General features: G+C 40.3%; 1 protein-coding gene across 3 annotated transcripts in view; it reads right to left on the bottom strand.

Annotated features, from left to right (window-relative positions):
- Positions 1–18,416, bottom strand: part of LKRSDH (lysine ketoglutarate reductase/saccharopine dehydrogenase) — a 97,181-nt gene extending 78,765 nt beyond the window's left edge. For all 3 annotated transcript variants that reach the window (XM_071594192.1, XM_071594193.1, XM_071594191.1), the window contains exon 1: positions 18,302–18,416. The gene's annotated coding sequence lies outside the window, so the exon portion shown is untranslated. The remainder of the gene's footprint in view (positions 1–18,301) is intronic.
- Between the last annotated feature and the right edge of the window lie 2,210 nt (positions 18,417–20,626).

Raw genomic sequence — 20,626 nt, forward strand, 5'->3', positions numbered from 1 at the left:
AACAAATGAGGAAGTACCAGGCATGTTGGGCGAGGAGAGGGGTTTGTTGGGATAAATCCTAAGGAGGCAGGAAAAATGGATGAAGGGCATATAGATTGGCAATAAGATGTTGAAGAATGTAATAGAGGGGAGAATGTAATAGAGGGGAGAATGTAATAGAGGGGAGAATGTTAAGCAAACCTTAACCAGTAAATTACCTCCACTCACAAAAAGTTTGGAATTTGGATAATTGGTGTACAAGCCTACGATTTAATTCGCCTGGTAAGTTTAGGTTGTCTTCACATTTATGGCATATTAATGCAAACTGAATTGATTTCACGCGTAAATTGATGGAAATTTGACACAGGCGGCAGCGTTGCACATAGCTTGCTCGAGACAAAAACGATACACTTCTCGTGCTGATCACAATATAAATTTTCGATCGTACCAGGCATTTCAAATGAGCCATGCAAATACTACCTTTCGCCCCCTGCCTGGAAGTGATAATGGGGAGGAAGCGACTGCGACGCAGCTTCCGCGTTAAAAAAGTGTTGTTATCGTCTAATGAGGGCGGTAAACAGTGCGACACGCCCCCATCATTACACGTGGCGGGGTGATGAAACTTGAAACCGTCTTCGATGCTAACCAAGGCCAGGTCTAGTGTCATTCTGCTAATCATTTAACGCCATCGCGGAGACAACGTTATACGTCGAAAAAACTAGCGATATGAATAGTCAATGTTACGAAAAGCACCCGCGACGTCGTCTTTATTTTCATTGTTCACTTACAGCATATTTTATTTCACATTCGCTCGCCAAGTCCCGCCCTCATCTCCATTAACCCTGCACAATAAATAATTAGCCCATCGACACGAAGATTTTCGTGACAATAATATGAACTAAATACGACGTCACGACTTAACTATATTAAAATTTCATTCCTCGACCACTCCTTCACTCATTTACAGATTTCCACCACCATGAAGAGAATTGTCCCAATATGAAAAAACTTGAATAATATCCAGCGAACACCATCGCTTCACCATTTTCACTCTTTAACTCCTTTCCGTATTACTGGGAAAGATAAACATTTTCTAAATCTGGTATGTATTTATGAAAGAAGCATTGCCTTACCAATACCATACCATTGCTATCAAATTCACAATGGTATCAAAGGGTACATTTTGACATTTAAGAACCAGTAAAAACTGGAATATTAAATAGAAGTTCATTAAACGATATAATGGTAGGATTATGGTATTCTACCATTTTTAGATAGGTTTCGGATGGACACAGTGACTGCAGTTACCTGTCCTTCCTACTACCCTCTCTCATCCCCGACTATGCCTGGTACTTCGTTTGCCTTACCTATGTCACATTTAACATCCTTCTCCACACCCACTTCTCAAAACCCTCTAATCTAAAACTCATCTGGTTGCTTAAATGGTCAAGTTTTCACGATGAACAAACCCACTCTCCTTACCAAAGTTTTCCCTAGTTTTGTCTTATCCTTATTCAACGTTCCTGACACCAATTCCCTCCTCCTTGTGAAAGCGTCTTCGTCAAAAGCAATTATTCTTCTTTATCAATAATACTTCAATCATTTGGTCCCTTAACACTTCCAAAGTTGGTAAACTGTTCCACCTGCTCTAGTTTTTGCCCTAATGTTTTATATCGGCTTAATTTTTCTTTATTCCCGAAAACCTCGTAAACTTTGTCTTATTTGCATTCATTTTCATTCCATACCGATCACACAAATTTTATAATGCGCTCAGTCATGATTACAAGCCTTCGGCTGACTGGCTAACTAAAGCTTTAACAACCATGAAGCTACCTTATTTTATGAATTGCACACCAAATTTCTTACCTATCTTCAGTTCTTCCTATGCCTCCCCTATCAATCCCAAACCTCCTCATATCCATGGCAAAATACCGGTGATAATGGAAACCCCTTTTTACAATTACCACTCTAAGAAGGGACCATTAGGTCTCAACTTCGCCCAAATAAAGACCTCTATCTATCTCTTCCTTTCAAGACCCATCCCGACACTCCCTCTCTGATGAACCCACGTAAAACCAATTTAATGACCTTGGTTCGGCACAGAATACTATCCGGAAGTTACTTCTAAATTAATGTTCACTCAGAACTGTGACATTTTACATCTACCATGAAGTCACCTTACTTATACACCAAGTTCACATGCCCGCGCAATTGAAGACTGACAGCGACGCGAATTTATTGCACAACGAATGGGAATAAAGCTTTTGGTGATGGGCTTATATGAGAGACGATTAAACCATAAACATCCCTAGAATATCGGTTTATGGAGGCATACATTTTTGACCTCGGTAAGGTCGAAATTTAATGAATTGTATGAGCAATTCGCTCATCTTTTGGACAACTTTGATCTGCCATTTAAAAACCTCCCCTCCGCTAATGGTTTGCATCTAGAGGCGAAGAGATATTTATTGTCATTTTACAGCTGGTTTTTATTCCCAAGGGTCTCATTGAAAGCCTCTAGCGTGGTCTAATTAATTGAACCGCCTCGAGATTTAACGTCGGCCCTAACTTGCATAAACACTATAAATGAGGTGTGAGATATGCCTCACGCTCCTTTACGATGGAAACCACGTCCTTGAAACGACAAGCTATGACAGCACGATTTGGTCTGCATGATATATACAGGTTTATAATAACAACGTGAAATATTTCAAACCTTAAAATACTGGAGCGATCAAATTTCCACATATTAACGGGCGAACAATACGCATTTTCTCCTTCAGTATGATTCCTGGGTTCGAATACGAGAAGTGGCAAGATTTTTCAGTGGTATCCCGGTCACCACTTGGGGTGGGTCGTGGAGAGTACTTCAAGTGGACTACGCTGTCCGTTGTATGGGAAGTTAAATTGTGGACCCCTTTGTGACTTTCGTTACGAGAGCAGGCTAATGGCGACGCCGAGTTTTTCTCTCCTTTCCTCCATTCACAGAGCATCCTACCCGTACTAAATTACGTCCAACTATCTCTATTGGCTCAAATGACCTTATCTGTCGGTCGCCTCCCCCAATAGCTAGCTAGATGTTGGCTAAATCTCTTTCATCACTCTAAATCCCATACTATTCGCTTATTGCAGGGGCCGCTCATCTACAGATTGAATCCCGACATCCCCTAACAGCATCGCGGTCGGTCAGCATCTTATTTCGCATTACCACACTCAATCCATTACTTCTTTTCCAGAAGTGACAACGACGAATGTTTCCGTTTGTCTGTTTTTGTCTTTTGACCACTCCATTGACACTGCCATACAATGGCCACGCTGACTTGCAGTTTTACGGGAGGTATACCGAGCAAAAGAAAGTTTTAATGGCTCCAGAACACTATTTCCCAGTCGGAAAATTAAGAAAATTTTATTGCATTTATAATTTATTACCTATTCACCCCACCAATGATCCCTTATTCAGCTCGTGCTTCCTTGGATATCTCCCGCCACATCGTTCAAATATTTATTCCATTCAAATAACCTTCCCAATCTATAACATAAACAAAAGGAAAGAATAGGGCAAATGATTACTTAGGGGATGATCAGTTTGGGTTCAGGAATGGGAGAGGTACGCGTGATGCCATTGCAGTAATGAGATTATTAATCGAGAGGAATTTAGAACACAACCAGGAGGTATTTGCCTGTTTCGTAGATTTCGAAAAAGCGTTTGATTTGGTGAATTGGGAAAAACTAATGAGTACATCACAGAAAATAGGTGTAGATTGGAGGGAAAGGAGGCTAATCCGCAACCTGTACATGTCTCAGACTGCTCAGGTGCGGGTGGGAAACGGGGAGTCAGGATGGGCAGTGCTAGGAAGGGGTGTAAGGCAGGGTTGCCCATTATCGCCGTTGCTGTTCAACCTGTATGCAGAGGAAATGATCAAAGAGGCTTGGGAAGAACTCGAGGTAGGAATGAAAGTGGGCGGGGAATTCGTAAAATCAGTTAGGTTTGCTGATGACCAAGCTTTAGTTTGTCAGTCAGCCAAGGGGCTGCAAGCATTGCTGAGTGAATTGGAAATTCAGTGCGACAGGTATGGGATGAGAATCAATATTAATAAAACAAAGGTTATGCGATTTTGTAGAAAGAAAAAGGCTAAGCTTAACATTAAAACAGGAGGGCAAAAACTAGAGCACGTAGAACAGTTTACGTATCTCGGTAGTGTTTTGGACCAACACGGTCAAAGTAGTAGGGACGTAAGGAGAAGAATTGCGCTAGGCAAAGAGGCTTTCACAAGGAGGAGGGAGTTGATGAAAGGGACGTTGAATAAGGATGTTAAGAAAAGACTCGTAAAAACTTTGATATGGAGCGTAGCTATGTACGGTGCGGAAACGTGGTCATTGAAGCAGGAGGATAGACGTAGATTGGAGGCTTTTGAAATGTGGGTGTGGAGAAGAATGGAGAAGGTGAAATGGACAGAGAAGAAAACAAATGAGGAAGTGCTTGGTATGGTGGGCGAAGAGAAGGGTTTGTTGGGAGAAATCCTATGGAGGCAGGAAAAGTGGATGAAGGGGGTGTTGACCGGCAGTGTGATGTTGAAGACTGTGATAGAGGGTAGAATGTTGGGCAGAAGAGGAAAGGGAAGGAACAGGATAGGGATGTTTGACGGGATGAAGGGAGGAAGAAAGTACTCAGAGATGAAGAGGGACCTGATATAGAGTAGGATGATGGATTTTGTGTTTTGTTAGGAGTAATTAAATGTTTGTTTGGTAGTTGTATCCATCCAAAAACCTACCTCAACCGGTAGATTACCTTAAAAAAAATCTATAACAACCCATAACCAAACAACTAGTAATTTTCATCCATTTAGTCCATAGAATTTCCTTCATTTCCCATATGCTACCTGACGTTCTGACAGCCTTTCTCTCTCTCCAACTTCTGTCCTGAAAATTCTCCTACACCGCAAAAGCCTTTTAAATCGTTCATCATATTTCCGAAAAATACTCTGTTCATAAACCACAGAAAGTTAGGCTAGGATACCAGATCAGACTTCCGGCACCTAAATTTATTTTGAAGGCACAGAAGAAGTCTTGGAACGCCAACCGCACAGAGGGTTTGGCCACATTTATGCACGCTATCTGCACGCACGGCATGCACCTTCCATCATTATCTTTCTCAACACATCCAGCCGCACTCCCTCACCAGTGCAAATGTGTTTCGTGTTGCCCCAACAAAACGAAGAGATCGGTATGACGTGGGGTTCAAGATAAGAGAGAACGTGGGGAATAATAAAAAAAATGCTTGGCATCTTAGGGCGCAATGCTTCATGATAACTCCTCTATAAATTATGACGGCAACAAATGAACGAATGGAAGGTTCATTTCAGGATATTCATGAAATGAATTTAGAAATTTTCATGACTGGATTGATAAGTTACGATTAGTGTATTTCAAAATTGACAGCATCCGTGTAAATATCAGCAATCTCAATATATTACCCTAATATAGGGCATGTACCAATTTCTATCGATAATGACGAAGCATGGAATGGCGCGTGGTTTAAAACTACTCACATTTGAACGTAAATATCAAGTAATAAGAAGTTGCAATGCAATAACTTGATGCATATCTCTTTTCTACAACGCTTAATGCCAAGGATAAAGCAATTAATGGCGTTTCAATTTAATAAAATAGTACATCTCCTACAGTCCTCCAGGTATTTTCAAGGGTAATGATTAATCGTCTTTCCAGGAATCCGTAGACATTCATGAATATAGATCGGATGTATGAAACCTTTCCTACGTTGTCGGAGCACACCTTTTAATTAAATGGCCGTATTTAAGGAAACATCCTTGTAGGTGATACAAATTGAAATCAAAAGGGGGAATATCCCGAATTAAGACAAGTCTGAGTGAAAACTTGTACAACCCAGATGACCCCCGAAGAGTGGGTATATTATTCCCGATTTGGATAATCTACTCGTAAATTTGAGTTTTGCCGGCATATGCTTCGCGTCGCCAATAACCATTAAGAATGAATAACTGATAGCAGCACTTTTCCACTCGATAATAGTTGTTTTACGACCGGGTTTCAATGTATTACATCATCATCAGGTGATTTAATACATCGAAACCCGGTTGTAAAATAAATTTTATCCAAAGGCAAAGTGGTACCATCAGTTATTCATTATGTTCGATTTCCACCACATCACGCCTATAACTACTCAATTTGTTAATAACTATGAATAATTCACATGATTTCGAAAAAAGTTAATCATGCGATACCGCATGTCGACGCGAGTTATATAAATTAAACACGATACGTAGAAACCCCTTAGATAAATTATATATTCGTAGGTACTCCAAAATCTTCATTCAGAATGAAGAAATCTTAATTGATATTAAATCGGAGAGTATTCTTCACCCTGATTCGATTGAACATCCATATAAATTAGGCGAAAGATGATGAGGAAATTCGGAGGCTCGTAAATTGCTTGCAACCAGTTACCGTCGGCTTTCTCGGAAGTTCTTCGGCCCGGCGAAAATAGTTGATACCCTTGAAGGGCACAATTCACTAAGTCCTTGGTCAACAACGATCCCATACTTTCCAATACCTCATATATCACTTAACCTTATTAACGAAGGATTCGCTATAAAGGTTAAGATTTTCGAAAAAAAATCGGAACTATCATAGGGTAGCTGGTTACCCTATGATCTTACAAATTTTATATTTGCGATCCATGATGTCTACTGTAAATAGACACACAGAATGACTAACAAACCGAAATTTATGGAAGAGAGACTGCTTTATGTGACTCAGAAAATTCGACTGCGGGATTTCTACGGAAATAAATCTAAATCCATCCACTATTCCGAAAAACGTCAGAAGGATATATGGCAGGGGGTGTTTGGTCACTAGCCATTCTACTTTACTCCACTACTTCCACATTCAAATGACATCCCGTGATCCACCGGAAGGGCACGTGGAAGGGGTGCGACCGAGAACCATTCATGAAACACCCGTTGTGCGCATTACGAATGTTGCGTATGCAATTAGTAACTAATCCACTGACTACACTAAGAAGACAATTAGGGAAACCCATTAAAAAGGGCGGGCTAACATGTAGCAGAGTCCCTAATTACCTCACGCGAGAGGACCTGCAAGCAACTTTGAGTGCGATCAAGTACTGGGGGAATAAATAGGAACATCAACAAGAAGAAAATTAAAATCCTTGTGTGCAGAAGAGAGAAGCTGAATGCAGATATCACAATTTGAGGGGTTAAACTAGAGCAACTGGAATCCTTCATCTACCTGGGCAGCAGCATGACATGGGATGGGAGAATTTCGACCGACATCAAGCGAAGAATAGCCCAAGCTAAGAACGCATTCATTATAAGAGGCAATTACTATGTTCAAAGAACCTAAGGCTGGAAACAAGGTAGCAATTCGTCAAGGTTTTCGCGTTGAGCATGGCGTTCTATGGTTCCGAGACGTGGAGCATTGGAAAAATGGACCGCATACAGAATGTAAGGGTTCCCATTCCAAATCTTGTAGTAAATGTGTGACGCTTTGAATTCTTTCGTACGAATGTTACACGAATCTGGCAACCCTTCTCCTTATCTTGTTCATATCTGAAGAGATTATTTCTTACATGAATTCTAAAATTCTTGTCCTATACCCTATCTGAGGTATCAATAAAGAAAATAGCACGCCTCCTTCATCGCTACCTTTTCCCACTATTCGCGTGTATTAAGGACTTCAAAGCACCGTTTGACTTTTCCAAACTATGACTGTCAGTGCATTTTCGCCGGCGTGTTTGCGATAGGCTTTTGTGGGTGTGACAACTCGTAACTGTTAAATTGAGCACAACGGAATTTAATATTCAAACATTTTCTTAACAGCGTATGCCCAGCATATTATTAACAGCGATAAACTTTAGTAGGTGTGACTAAAACTGTTATACTGAGCAGAACGAAATTTTATAATCAAACATTTTATTAACAGCATATGCCCGGATGATATTCTGGTTTGATTAAGATTAACAATCGACCCACCGAAAATGATAGTTTCCAAATGATTTTAACGCGTGACGCTGGAAGGCATTGAGGAAAAGAAAGTGGAAGCTAACTGGGTACATTCTGGGATTCAGCAGTTGAATGAACTTCGAAGAGTCCATAGCGAATGAATAATAATAGAAGTTGAACGATGGACGACGAGAAATATATGTATCATTTCATCTGTATTAACATCTTCACCATGGTCTACTTCTTTAAGGAGGCGCAGGGCTTAGTGCGTTCTGAGATCCTCCTGAGGTACGCTCGATGGTAATTGCTCTGATCCAGTCACATGCCGTAAGGTACTTGGAAGGTTATGATTCAGAGAAAGGTTGGTCCACCTAGCGTATGTTCTCTCGTGGGACGGCCCCAAAGACGTCCGACTCTATTGGAGTGACCACCCAAAGAAATGTAAAATACACCTAGAAGGAAGGCAGTGGGAAATCACCTCAATTATTTTTCCCGTGATTTCATATAGGATCTATGAGCGAGAATAATAAATACTAGCGAACGCGGCACTCGGGACCGTTTGAATGTGCATCGGACTTCGCGGCTACGGCGAAGGCCTACGCGGTCGTAATCGCACTAAAATGTCACAGCCGAGTCACTAACGGCAGATAAAACAAATAAGAGCGCTGTTACCACGGGGACTTAAAATGTCACGACAATGCTGTGGACATGAAAGTTTGAAGATAACAAACGTGATTTTAAAAACGGAAATACACATTGTGCGTAATACACATATGCATGTAATGACGTGGACAGGAGCTGGGAGCTATCGCAGCTTAAGTGCATAATGGTACATAATAATACACAATGGTATTACTTAGAATTTCTCGCAGTATCCCTATCTGTTCCCCTGTCCTGCCAAGAACTTCACATGCTTTTAGTCAATTATTTTCCAATTGTCTTTGAACTCACATCTCGAGACTTACTCACAGCCTCCAAAATCTACGCTTATCCTCTTGTGCCAACAATCTCCGAGTCATACACAAGACTACGCTCGATAGAGATGTTTTCGCTAGCCATTTATATACGGCGGCACTTAAGATACTTGCCATCAACTTTCTCAACTGCATTCTACGCATACGTTTTATTTGTGCCTCTGCAAAGCGAAATACAGGAATATTATCGAAATAATCTCCTCCTCCTCGTATGTACTTAAATAAACAGAAATTACAAAGAATATTTTCTTACGTGATGGCATAGCTTTGGCAATCGCTACGTTAGGGAACAAGAGTGCGGAAATGGGGTTTCTATTGGGACCGAATTGTATAAAATACGCTAAAAATCTGAATATGAACGACGCTTTATAATTTTTCGGAAAATCTACAAAGCAATGAACGGATTAAGAAAATTAAATCATTTTTCCTTGTCTGGTTCGACTGCCATGCCAATCACTAAATTATTTCATATTTTAATGAGTGAAATAAACTAGTGTTTCTCGGAAATTTTCTCTTTTTAAATGTTTATTATGGAGTACTGCCAGCGTCACAACCTCATTTCTGCAGACTGCTCATTTTCCGAGGACACGCCCTCTTTTTCGTAGTTGACCGCTTTACCCAGAGGCTAACCGAGCATTATCATTTGACGCACTAAAAACTTTCAATTTAACCACAAGAACAATTACGATTGGAGTCAATAAAAGAGCAATGAACGTAAGGGTGACGATAAGTATACCATTTAGAGTGCCTTTCAATTCTACCATACATTTTTTGGTAATTCAATTCAGGACAAAAAAAATTAATGCAGACTTAAATCATCCTTCACGGCAAGAATCAATTTTCATGCTTTCATTTTGTTGTAACTTTGAAGATATGATGACAGCCACGAGTTGGCTTTCGCGAAAACTGTCGAAACGAACTAGCACACCATAATCTGACGCGATGCCGACGAAATGAGTATGCTGATCAAGTGACAAAAAGTTTCCGACCCATGTTCAAAGGGTCAGGGTCAGTCTATGTGCATCGAAATTTTTTTCTTGGGGCTCGACGGTGTCCTTCGTAATCTCTGATGTTGATGGCGATTGATACTGAATGCATTCTTTCGACTAGTAGCATCTAAAAATAGCTACGAGCGGACGAGGTCACGAAGAGCCTGGCGACTGGGAGTTGATCAAGTGCGCAAGGTCACACACGCTTCCTGAAGTCTAGAGCCATGCTTATGGCTCGTCTTGCAGTGCGCCGTTGTGCGTCGAGGCCAGAAGACACCGTGAACTGGTCGAAGGCAACTCACTAAAATCCCCGGTTCGACAGTACGGGATGTTTCTTGGGATGGTTTCAACGGTTAATAGAATTCAATCTAAAAAAAACAACAGGCAGTAAGGCATATAAGAGAGGGAGGTTTTCGGAGGAGGCTGGAGGTGGGTTACCCGGCATCGGCATTCCAATGCTACAAGTAATACTACAAACCACGGGCGGTTATCCGTCATAAAGAAACGAGTTGTCAAATAGGAAAGGATTTCTATGGATAAGGAACATAAGCATGAATTTTTCAAATTACCCTAGTTTTAGGCGTGATTGGGTGTCATCGTATCATATTAATGACCAACCAGTACATTTCTATCATTTGACGAATTCATTTCTGAAGAGACTTCAATTTACTATGTACCTGTATGCATCTTCGAGAGGCAGATGCGGCTCGTGCGCCAGCAGTTGATGCTATACATCGAAATCTTGTAAAAAAAATTCGTTATTCAATGGAAAATCGAGATTATTTGCTCATTAATGTGTCTGTATAGCAGCTTTTCATGATTTTCCGCGAAATAGCCCTAAAATCAAACTTAACCAACTTCGCTTTCTGTGCAGCTATGGCAGCATTTGAAGTAGTTCTTGTTCATGGGGAAGGAATCCCATTTGGAGTATACCTCGGTGCTTGGTGCAGGTGCTCCCATAACGAAACTGTCGCTATACCTCGCTTCAATAGAAGGATCAATACATTTCAAGAAATACACTCCTAACGTATAATTTTTAGCGTGATTCGATCGACAGATATAATCATGCTAAGAAAATAATATGAGCTTGAGCAGCGGGTCCATTCTTGGTAAATGTTTCAACAATATAATCTTTAATAGACTTCACGCAGACACTTTTCTGTTTAATCTTTCAGGGATATTCCACCATGTATTGCGTATTTTTAACTTCATAACTCCATTTTTATTATTCGATATTTAAGTCGACGCAATAGCGTATATCACCTGATGATTTCCGAACCGGTTCCGCCGTCATACCATCACGATAGCGAATACGTCACGTATTGAACTCCGAACTTTCAGATCGAACTTCGGTTCGCCTGTAGTTTTCTAACCAGACTCACTCTAGGACACTACCACAGCCCAACCTATGCCAACGAAGTTATTCGAGCCTTCGACGATCGTATTATTCGGTCATTCCGAACGGAGCTGAAAAAAAGTGACGTGTCGGAGGAGGACGAGGAGTTGTATTGTGTTATACTTATGAAAGGCTTTAATGGGAAGGAGGGTCTTACCATTTCGTCTCCTTAAGAGGATGCTGATGGTAGGGGTGAAGGGATTCGGGAGGTATCTCACGCAAGATTTATTATTACTGTTCACGAACAATGGATTTCAATTGTTTCATTAGCAAAGACGGCACTGCGCAATTACTAGTGAAACTAATCTCCTAAGTACTGAAGAAAAAATAAACCAATTTAATGTGTTTCAACATATTTGTTTAATTTCACAACATGTGTTCCAATAATATTCTAAAACAATTTTTCCTCCAAGGTAAAGTAATACCATGACCGTACAAATATGCAATTGAATTTCAAAGTAATGGTTGTGAAAATACGATTTGAGGCAGCAGGGGACCAGGCCTATACCATTAGTTCACAAAAATGCTTCCCACATTTCTCAATTACTCTATAGCAAGTTGTATTTCCTCTCGCCGTGATTCTATGTCTATGGAGAGATTTAATTTAAACGAAGTGCATTCAGTATTGACAGCAATGAGCGCTGGATACTTAGGAAAACATCAATCTTCAGGAAACGGGAATGATTATTACAATCCTTTTTACGGTCAAACAACTTATCTCACAACTAAACCATGTGGTGAAATATACAATGGGAAAGAAAGCGCACTATAAATAACACAGTTTCAGGCGTAGCATGGTGGAAATCCTTCACAATGAAAGTATAAACTTGGTTTTTTCACTGAAAATAGTTTTATTACAACCTAGGCTCAGTTACTCCGTCACATCTTCAGATGAAGATGCTAAGCTGCAACGAAACCTAGGTCTTAATAAAACTATTTTTTGTGAAACAACCAGAAAGAAATCATTCTATTTTTTTTAAATATCGGATTTTCCGAAATACGGGCCGTCGATTTTAATTCAAACATGGCCGGGGAAGAGGCGGTTGCCGGGAGAGATTCGAGGAAGACAAGAAAAGTGGATGCAGGATATAATGAGAAGCAATGGGAAGCTGAAGACGGTGATAGAGGGGTTATGTCGAGAAAGCGAGGTAGGGGGAGGAAAATGAGAGGCATTTAGGCTGGAATTAAGGGAGGTAAAAAGCATGCAGCGATAAAGAATAGGCTATTGGATATAAGGGTCTAAGGATATTTCGTGTCGTTAGTTAAGAGCTAGGTATCTAGCTAACCTAGTAACCTGAGCTAGGTAGGTTCGTAGTCCCAATGTCTAACTAAAACCTTCCCCCACCCTTGTAGACTACTACCTATAATAATGATTTTAAATTCATCTCTTCATTCTTTTATACTTTCAGCCCATTTTCATGCCTCCTTACATAAAATATAATTAATACAATAATTCACCTGAAGCTTGGTTTACATACGAGCTCTGCGCTTACTTGTACTATTATTGCAAGGCCGACAACGTTTAAAATTTACACACGGGACACGGGGAGGGGAGTCCCCAATTTTCCTACGATTTTCCTTAGATTTTCTCAAGACGACGTGGTGCTCGAAAATCCCCGGCCTTCGGTTGGCCAGAGTGTGCCCACAAACAAATACACAGAACAGAACCGTCTTCCTGTCAATAATCGAACTCCCTACCCACTGAGTTATCACTCCGTCCAAAATACACGCGCATGAAACTTCTCATTACCCATGCTGTGGCCGACATGGATGATTTTTCTTCGCGGAGAATAAGATAAGAGTGGAATATTGGGTTCCAGACAAGGTAGACATAAGAAGAGAACATAGGTCGAGTAGGTAGTAGAGGAAGATAGCTTAGGTCCAAGCATACTCGACGATGAGATAAACGAGCATTAAGGGAGATGAAATCAAATAAAAATGGGGGTAGACAACATTCCTCCGGAATCACTTAAATGTTTATGGATAATGTAGGAGGAAGATTATATATGAACTGAGTCGTAGTATCTTTGAGGAAGGAATCTGGCCGGAAGACTTTGTGAGATCAGTGTTAATTCCTATTCCGAAAAAAATTAGGCTACATCAGGTGAGGACTACAGAACAATAAATTTGATTTCCCAAGCAGCTAAAGTTGTTCTCAGGATCAGCAACAAAAGGATCGAGAGCAGGGCAAATGATTACTCAGGGGAGGATCAGTTTGGGTTTAGGAATGGGAGAGGTACGCGTGATGCCATGGCAGTAATGCGATCACTAATCGAGTGGAATATAGAATGCAATCAGGATGTATTTGCCCGTTTCGTTGATTTCGAAAAAGCATTTGATAGAGTGAATTGGGAAAAACTAATGAGTACATCACAGAAAATAGGTGTAGATTGGAGGGAAAGGAGGCTAGTCCGCAACCTGTGCATGCCTCCGACTGCTCAGGTGGGAGTGGGGAACGGAGAGTCCGGATGGGCAGTGTTAGGAAGAGGTGTGAGGCAGGGTTGCCCATTATCACCGTTGCTGTTCAACCTGTATGTAGAGGAAATGATTAAAGATGCATGGGAAGAACTGGAGGTAGGAATGAAAGTGGGCGGGGAATTCGTAAAATCAGTTAGGTTTGCGCTTGGCAAAGAGGCTTTCACAAGGAGGAGGGAGTTAATGAGAGTAAGGAGATTAAGAAAAGACTCGTAAAAACTTTGATATGAAACTTAGTGAAGTACGGCGCGGAAACGTAGCCACAGAAACAGGAGAGACGTAGATTGGAAGCTTTTAAAATTGGTTGCGGAGAAGGATGGAGAAGGTGAAATGGACCGAAAGGAAAACAAATGAGGGAGTGCCAGGTATGGTGGGGAGGAGAGGGGTTTGTTGGAAGAAATCATATGGAGGCGGGAAAAATGGATATAGGGCATATAGATTGGCAATAAGATGTTGAAGAATGTAATAGAGGGGAGAATGTTAGGCAAACGAGGAAAGGGATGTTGGATGGTATGAAGGGAGGAAGGTAGTACACACAGATAAAGAGGGACTTGTTGGGCAGGATGTTGGGTTGTCTTGCATTAGGAGTCACCATATATGAATTTGGCCGTTGTGTCCATCCAAAACCTGCCTAAATCGTAACATTACCTAATAAAATTATTAACATATATATTAAAATTTAAGGATAAAATTTTAATTTAAGGATTCCTAAATATCGGAAATAGTTTGAGGCACAGAAGGCGTATATTAACGATGGCGCCAAAAGTTGATGTGTTCGACGACCACGTACCAACTATTGGCGCCATCTACTATGATCTCCGTCCATATTTGCCCTACGATTCAATTTCCCTCTGTAGTCATCTGTCGCTCTTCCCACCTCCCCTCATCCTTTCTGCTCATTCGAGATCCCAATCAATCCCCCTTTTGCTCCCAATCGGCTGCCAACCTGTTCCTTGAGGAACATTTATTTAGACTACACAGCAAGGTATTTTCACAGCAAACTTAAATGGAAGTTCTCCCAGGAGTATGACAGCACGATTGACTACTTACAGTACTTAGCAGCCATAAGAGCACACATCAATAAAAGCAATGCATGATCAACAATGATCGAGTATTCGCAAAATAGGTTAGCTCGTGACTTGTGGACTCGCAAATTGAACAAGGTGTGCTCTCAACGAAAACATTTGAAGCCAATTAATCACTACTGGATGCTTCCCGATTGCCCTACATTTGTCCAATAGCTAGAACGAAACGTAATTGCTCTAGCCATGCCTATTCCACCCTAATGTGAGTTAAGGCTAGCATTAAACAACCAAGGCCGAAGTTATCAAAGACTCGTGGTCCACAGCGTAAGAATTAAATTTTTTTTAATTACTAACGCAATCAACAGTATTTTGGCTTGATAGGCGAGGGCAGAGTCGTCTTACTCCCAAAAGCGTCTGACATTCACACATCACGGTGGGGGAGGGGGGGGGGAGCGAGTTCCTTATTTCCTGTGAGTTCTGTGGTTTCCCAGGAAGATTTAGCACCCGAAAAATCTCACGGCTCGGATGCAGGAGCAGATGGTGCCCAGAGGGATCACTTGGAAACGAAACCCTCAGGGTTTCGTTTCCAAGTCCAGACCCAGCGCTCTACCCAATGGACAACCACACTATTTAAAGAAAATCATCAAGAATTTAATTACGGAACAACTATAATACGAAAAAAATGTAGGCCGTATAAATTCTACCTACATATAACAATTGCACATTAAAAAATATTATTTCGTGATTTTGTAAAAGAGGGAAAAACATACAAAATATAAGATATCGAATAACTGAGATGGTTTCTTAGTTAATGATAGAATATTTGCACATAAGCGATAGCGTCTCTAGGCTGAGGCAGACACCCGAGGGTAGAAAAATCTTCATGCAAGCTTAAACTCATTCGTGCCTATTTGCTGTCCTCGCACATCTGCTCTGCGTTGCTCATCCTCAACACAGCGTCATTTCTCAAATTAATTAAATGCAATTAGTGACGGCTTTTATTGAAAATGCGGACGCATTATATGATTGACGGAGCGGCCGTTTACAGATTGATACCCGCTGGAAATAGGTAGAATGACGGACGACATGATACATAAGCAACTAGTTGTTTCTCGGGTTCAAGATGAATCTTATAAGCGACGCCCTTAACTCCCGCAGAGAAAAATATTAACTGATAATTGATTATAATCGCCTTTGAAACTACGCAAAACGCAACATGAGCTGCTTCGGTCAAATTACCTACTGTCATGACCAGCAAATACCCCTTAGTTCGCATCGTAGAAAATTCTCCTCACGTACTTTCTAAGGACGGTACTAGACCGCACATAATGCAGTAGCTCGTTCAACTTAATGCGGTCCTTACCACAGGATGTGATGATATGGAACTCAAGAGGGCAAAAAATTAGTTTAAACGAGCCTCTACTACGCACTGGCCTTTGGTGAAGGAATATTTAACAGGGAAGGCCACCAATTAAACCACGACGCGATCGACACAGGGACGTTACTTGCTTCTGGAATCCGGCTGATGACTTGGAATGTTCTCGGTTTGGATATGGCGGGCTTTAGCTTGAGTTCTGCAACTCAATGACGCATCCAGACTTCAGTAATTAAAATCGATGGGTTGTCTACATGTTGAGGGGACAATATTTACTATGCGAAATCGAATCGCTCCATAGCAGAAGCAACAGCGTGGTCATGAAACCTTGTTTTTCAAATTTTTCTTTATCGATTCCATTTGCCAAAACCCATCGCCGATTCCGCTTGATGCCCATGGTTCCAGATGCAATCAAACCGTTTATGGAAGTCTCAGTATATTCCTCCACAAAACGAAGCTCAAAGGTACCCCGTTGTAATAACCAAACAATAGAAAAGAATAAATTTACGATTTGACGCCGCAAATAAACATGCGTAGGGCTGATTGGATGCGTGAATTTAAGAGAGCTAATGAACGAGCACTACCCCACTTACCGATTGCCCATGCCAAATCAAATCTGGTAATAAGCTTTGAATATGCTAACCTTGACTATATATTTAACAATGTGTTGGCGAGTAGATTGCTATGGCTTATCTGTCGGAGCAAAAGAACGAAAGAAAAAAATTGCATCGCTCAGGAACAGCATGAGTCATTTGACGCCAACATTACGAGCGCTTTCACCTTTCGTCAGTTTTCGGTGATTGCCAACAAGTTTTTACAAATGATAGTACATTATCCGTATAATTCTTTATTAAAACAATTAATTGGCACAACTAACGACTGGAACACCGCTGCGAACCAACCCAGAAAATCTCGAACCTTTTGAACTTCAGGAGCTTTAGATAAAATGCATGTTATAAACTATTCTTCATCATAGCACTAGATCAAATCCTATAGAAAAGGTTATAAACTATAATTATTTGGCCATATGGGTAATACTTTCTCTTATCTTCCTCTTGCAACTTTCTTGTGTAATTATTACACTCCTAAGGGTTCGAATAACAGTGACTTGATGAATATGAACAGTGGCATACTAGTGTTCTATGGAAAAAATGGAGCCATTTTTCGAATTCCTATGAATCGCGTTTACTTCTTTATATTCATTCGAGGCCCCTGAACACCCCACTATACTCTTATACAGCCTAACCGTCACTGACCCATGCCTTCCAAGGATATTTTCCGTCCACAACACAAAACTATGTATCCTACTGATGCCCGCTATATCGCGATGCCTCAAAAGATTCAGCCTTGGTCGTCCATAAGACGAGGGACAGACAAGGCCAGGCACCGTGCGGTAACATGATTCCATGGGTTAGACGACGAACTCGATCACCAGGGCATCAACTAGTCGCTAATTAATTAGCCATAAAACGGCCCACCGCTACGAGTTACTCTTGAGAAAGTAACGCAAAAGAACATATTATATCGTTCCTATAGGATGAAGACAGATTTTATGGAGGACTGCAATGAATTTCCTATCTAATTTCTATTGGATGTTTATTTTAATTCACATAAAAAATATTTTGGCCAATTTCACTTCGCTGTAACAGATACCTGGGCTCCCTCTGAGGTTTGGAGTATCAAGCAAACATTTGAGCAGAAATTGGGTTTACAGCGCAAATACCTATGCCCAGACTTGTTAAGTTACAAATAAGTGTAATGAAACTTTGGGTGAAATATACCAGAGTTATCAAGAGCTAACTTCAAAAGAACGAGTAGTTCTTTCGACGATTAGTAGGCATGCGCCACCACCAATTGTCATTAGTTTATATACATTCATGCATTAAACAATAAGAAATGCTTAGCAATGATTTTCTTTTTATGCTAACAACTATGACGGCTAAGGGACACGTAGAAGTAAAAAAAAAATTGTGCCGTCATTGACTTAGAAATTTAAATTGCCTCGGCGACAAAAAAAATACTTCACAATTAGCATTGCATTAAGCCGGATTAATTGAACCAATTAGAATGGATCTTATTAGCATTTACCTTTCTAAAATTCCCCGACGAAACCTCTGGAGCTACAGCCACCACAACGAAAGCAGGAGCACACTGATATACAAGTAGTTCACATAAAACTAAGGGCAACCTGACCGAGCGAGACTCAAACACGAACTGCTACACATGGGACACACGACTGACAGAGAAGAAATAGCGCCCACCTGCGGACAGCCTTGGAACTACTACTGTCTTCCGGATTCATGGACCATTCAGGAGGAAATTGAGAATCTCTTAACAACTTTTGGTTGGGCGTACTCGAAATATTCATGGTTACTCTACCTTTCGCACGTTTCTTGCGTAATCTTATGGAACATGGTTTTAGGATGAATTTGAAGAGAAACTCAATCACGAAAAACTTACACACTCCTCTTAAAATCCACTCATTGAAGCGTGGCGGACAATAATTTTAAATTTTTTTGCGACTAAATTATCGCCAATAAGGGCCGATAACTAATTCTGTGCCTAATTGATCTCATTTAAAACAATAGAAAACTAATTGTATATAAGTTCTATAATTACCCGACTACCTAGTGTTAGAGAAAAACTTTAGGAGTTCTGTGTGTTCTTTTATTTAAACGAACATTGAATGTGTCGTTATTTGCGTCCATCGCTCTCCACAGGGTGACTTTCGATCGTTTATACAAAATATCGATATTTTTCTTGACTACATATTCTACGGGAAACCTTTGTCACTCATTATATTGACCGATGACTTCATTTGTTATTTACTTTGCGTCGACAATAACAAAAAATATTTTCCTCAATTTAATCAGGTCATGTAATCTAAATGTTTGTACAAATCACGTCACCCGTGTTAAATATTCCTTATCTACTCTAATCGATCTTACAATTTCAAATCTTGACCCCAAAAATGTAAAATCCGAAGTTACCCACGCTGATGTATCTGATCATTATCCCGTTATGACTTATTTCTCCATTAAAACCAAACCTCGATCCACTACGCGTGAAATTAGAAGTCATTCCGATCTCAATATTACCCCTTTGTAAATCTGCTGAATGCAGAAACTTGGTCTGATGTATATGTTGGCAATGACTTTGAAACAAAGTTTCCTTTGTTTCATGAAAGGTTTATATATTATTTTAATGTGGCTCTTTCCTTAGTCACTCGCAAAATTTCAAAAAGAAATCCAAAAAAATTAATGGATAACAGATGAAATTCATGCCCTATTAACAAGGGTCAAGGACGTATTTGTCCGATATAATTCTTCTGGTAATCAGGATCTAGAGCTTTAATACAAATCTTTCAAAAGGTCTTACCGGACACTTCTCAATACTGCTAACCTGGCATACAATAATGACAGATTGTTAAACTGCTCCAACAAGTCTCTGGAAATTTGGAAGATTGATAATTAATTGAAGAAATTATCCATGTGCCAACCTTGTCGTACGCCTAACCCAAATGTAACGGCAACAGATTTCAATAATCATTTCACTATCGTATCACACGTTGTTAATAGCTGTGGAAGTAAATACAGTGCCGGAATTGATGGAATACCTCTTTATCATCAGGCTTTGTTTTGATTTAATTAAGGACCCTTTGTTGCATCTCAATAACACTTCCTTTATGGAGGGCATCTTCCCCTCAGCCTGAAAAATCTCAAAAGTCATTCCTCTTTTAAAGAAAAAAGGCAGTCCTCTGGATTTTAACTCCTATCGATCCATTGCTATTCAAAACCAATTCTCAAAAAATATTTGAAAAATCCTACCATTGATTGTTGGTTCTTTACTTAGAATTCTCTGGCATATTGACCCCATATCGGCATAGCTTTCGAAAGAACAAATCACCAAATCTGCCATACATAATGCAATTAATCATCTACACAATGCTTTGGAGATAAATTTAATACCTGCACTTCATTATTTGATTTTACCAAAGCCTTTGAGCTTGCCAACCATAATGTACTCTGAAAAATTACATAGGATTGGTGTTAGGGGCTCACCAAAACACTGATTGATGTCATATTCACAAGACAGAGTTCAGTATGTTATTAACTATAAAGATGGAGCAAAATATACTTCTCCCCTAAAATGATCAATTAAGGTGTTCCCCAGGGTTCCACCCTTGGTCCCACACTCTTTCTAATATATATTAATGATCAACCCAATATATTGAACAGCGTACCTGCAGTCATTCCATTTTATATGCTGTAGACACTAACATTCTTATTTCCTCGGCCTCACCTCAACAACTCCTTCATACTAGCAGTCATGTAACCCAGAAAATTCATTTGTGGTCTATTAACAATTTCCTCGAAATTAATGCTGATAAATCACAAGTGATACAGGTTGATC

The sequence above is a fragment of the Hetaerina americana genome, unplaced genomic scaffold (genome assembly GCF_022747635.1).
Source record: "Hetaerina americana unplaced genomic scaffold, ioHetAmer1.1.p SCAF_6, whole genome shotgun sequence".
Classification (NCBI taxonomy): domain Eukaryota; kingdom Metazoa; phylum Arthropoda; class Insecta; order Odonata; family Calopterygidae; genus Hetaerina; species Hetaerina americana.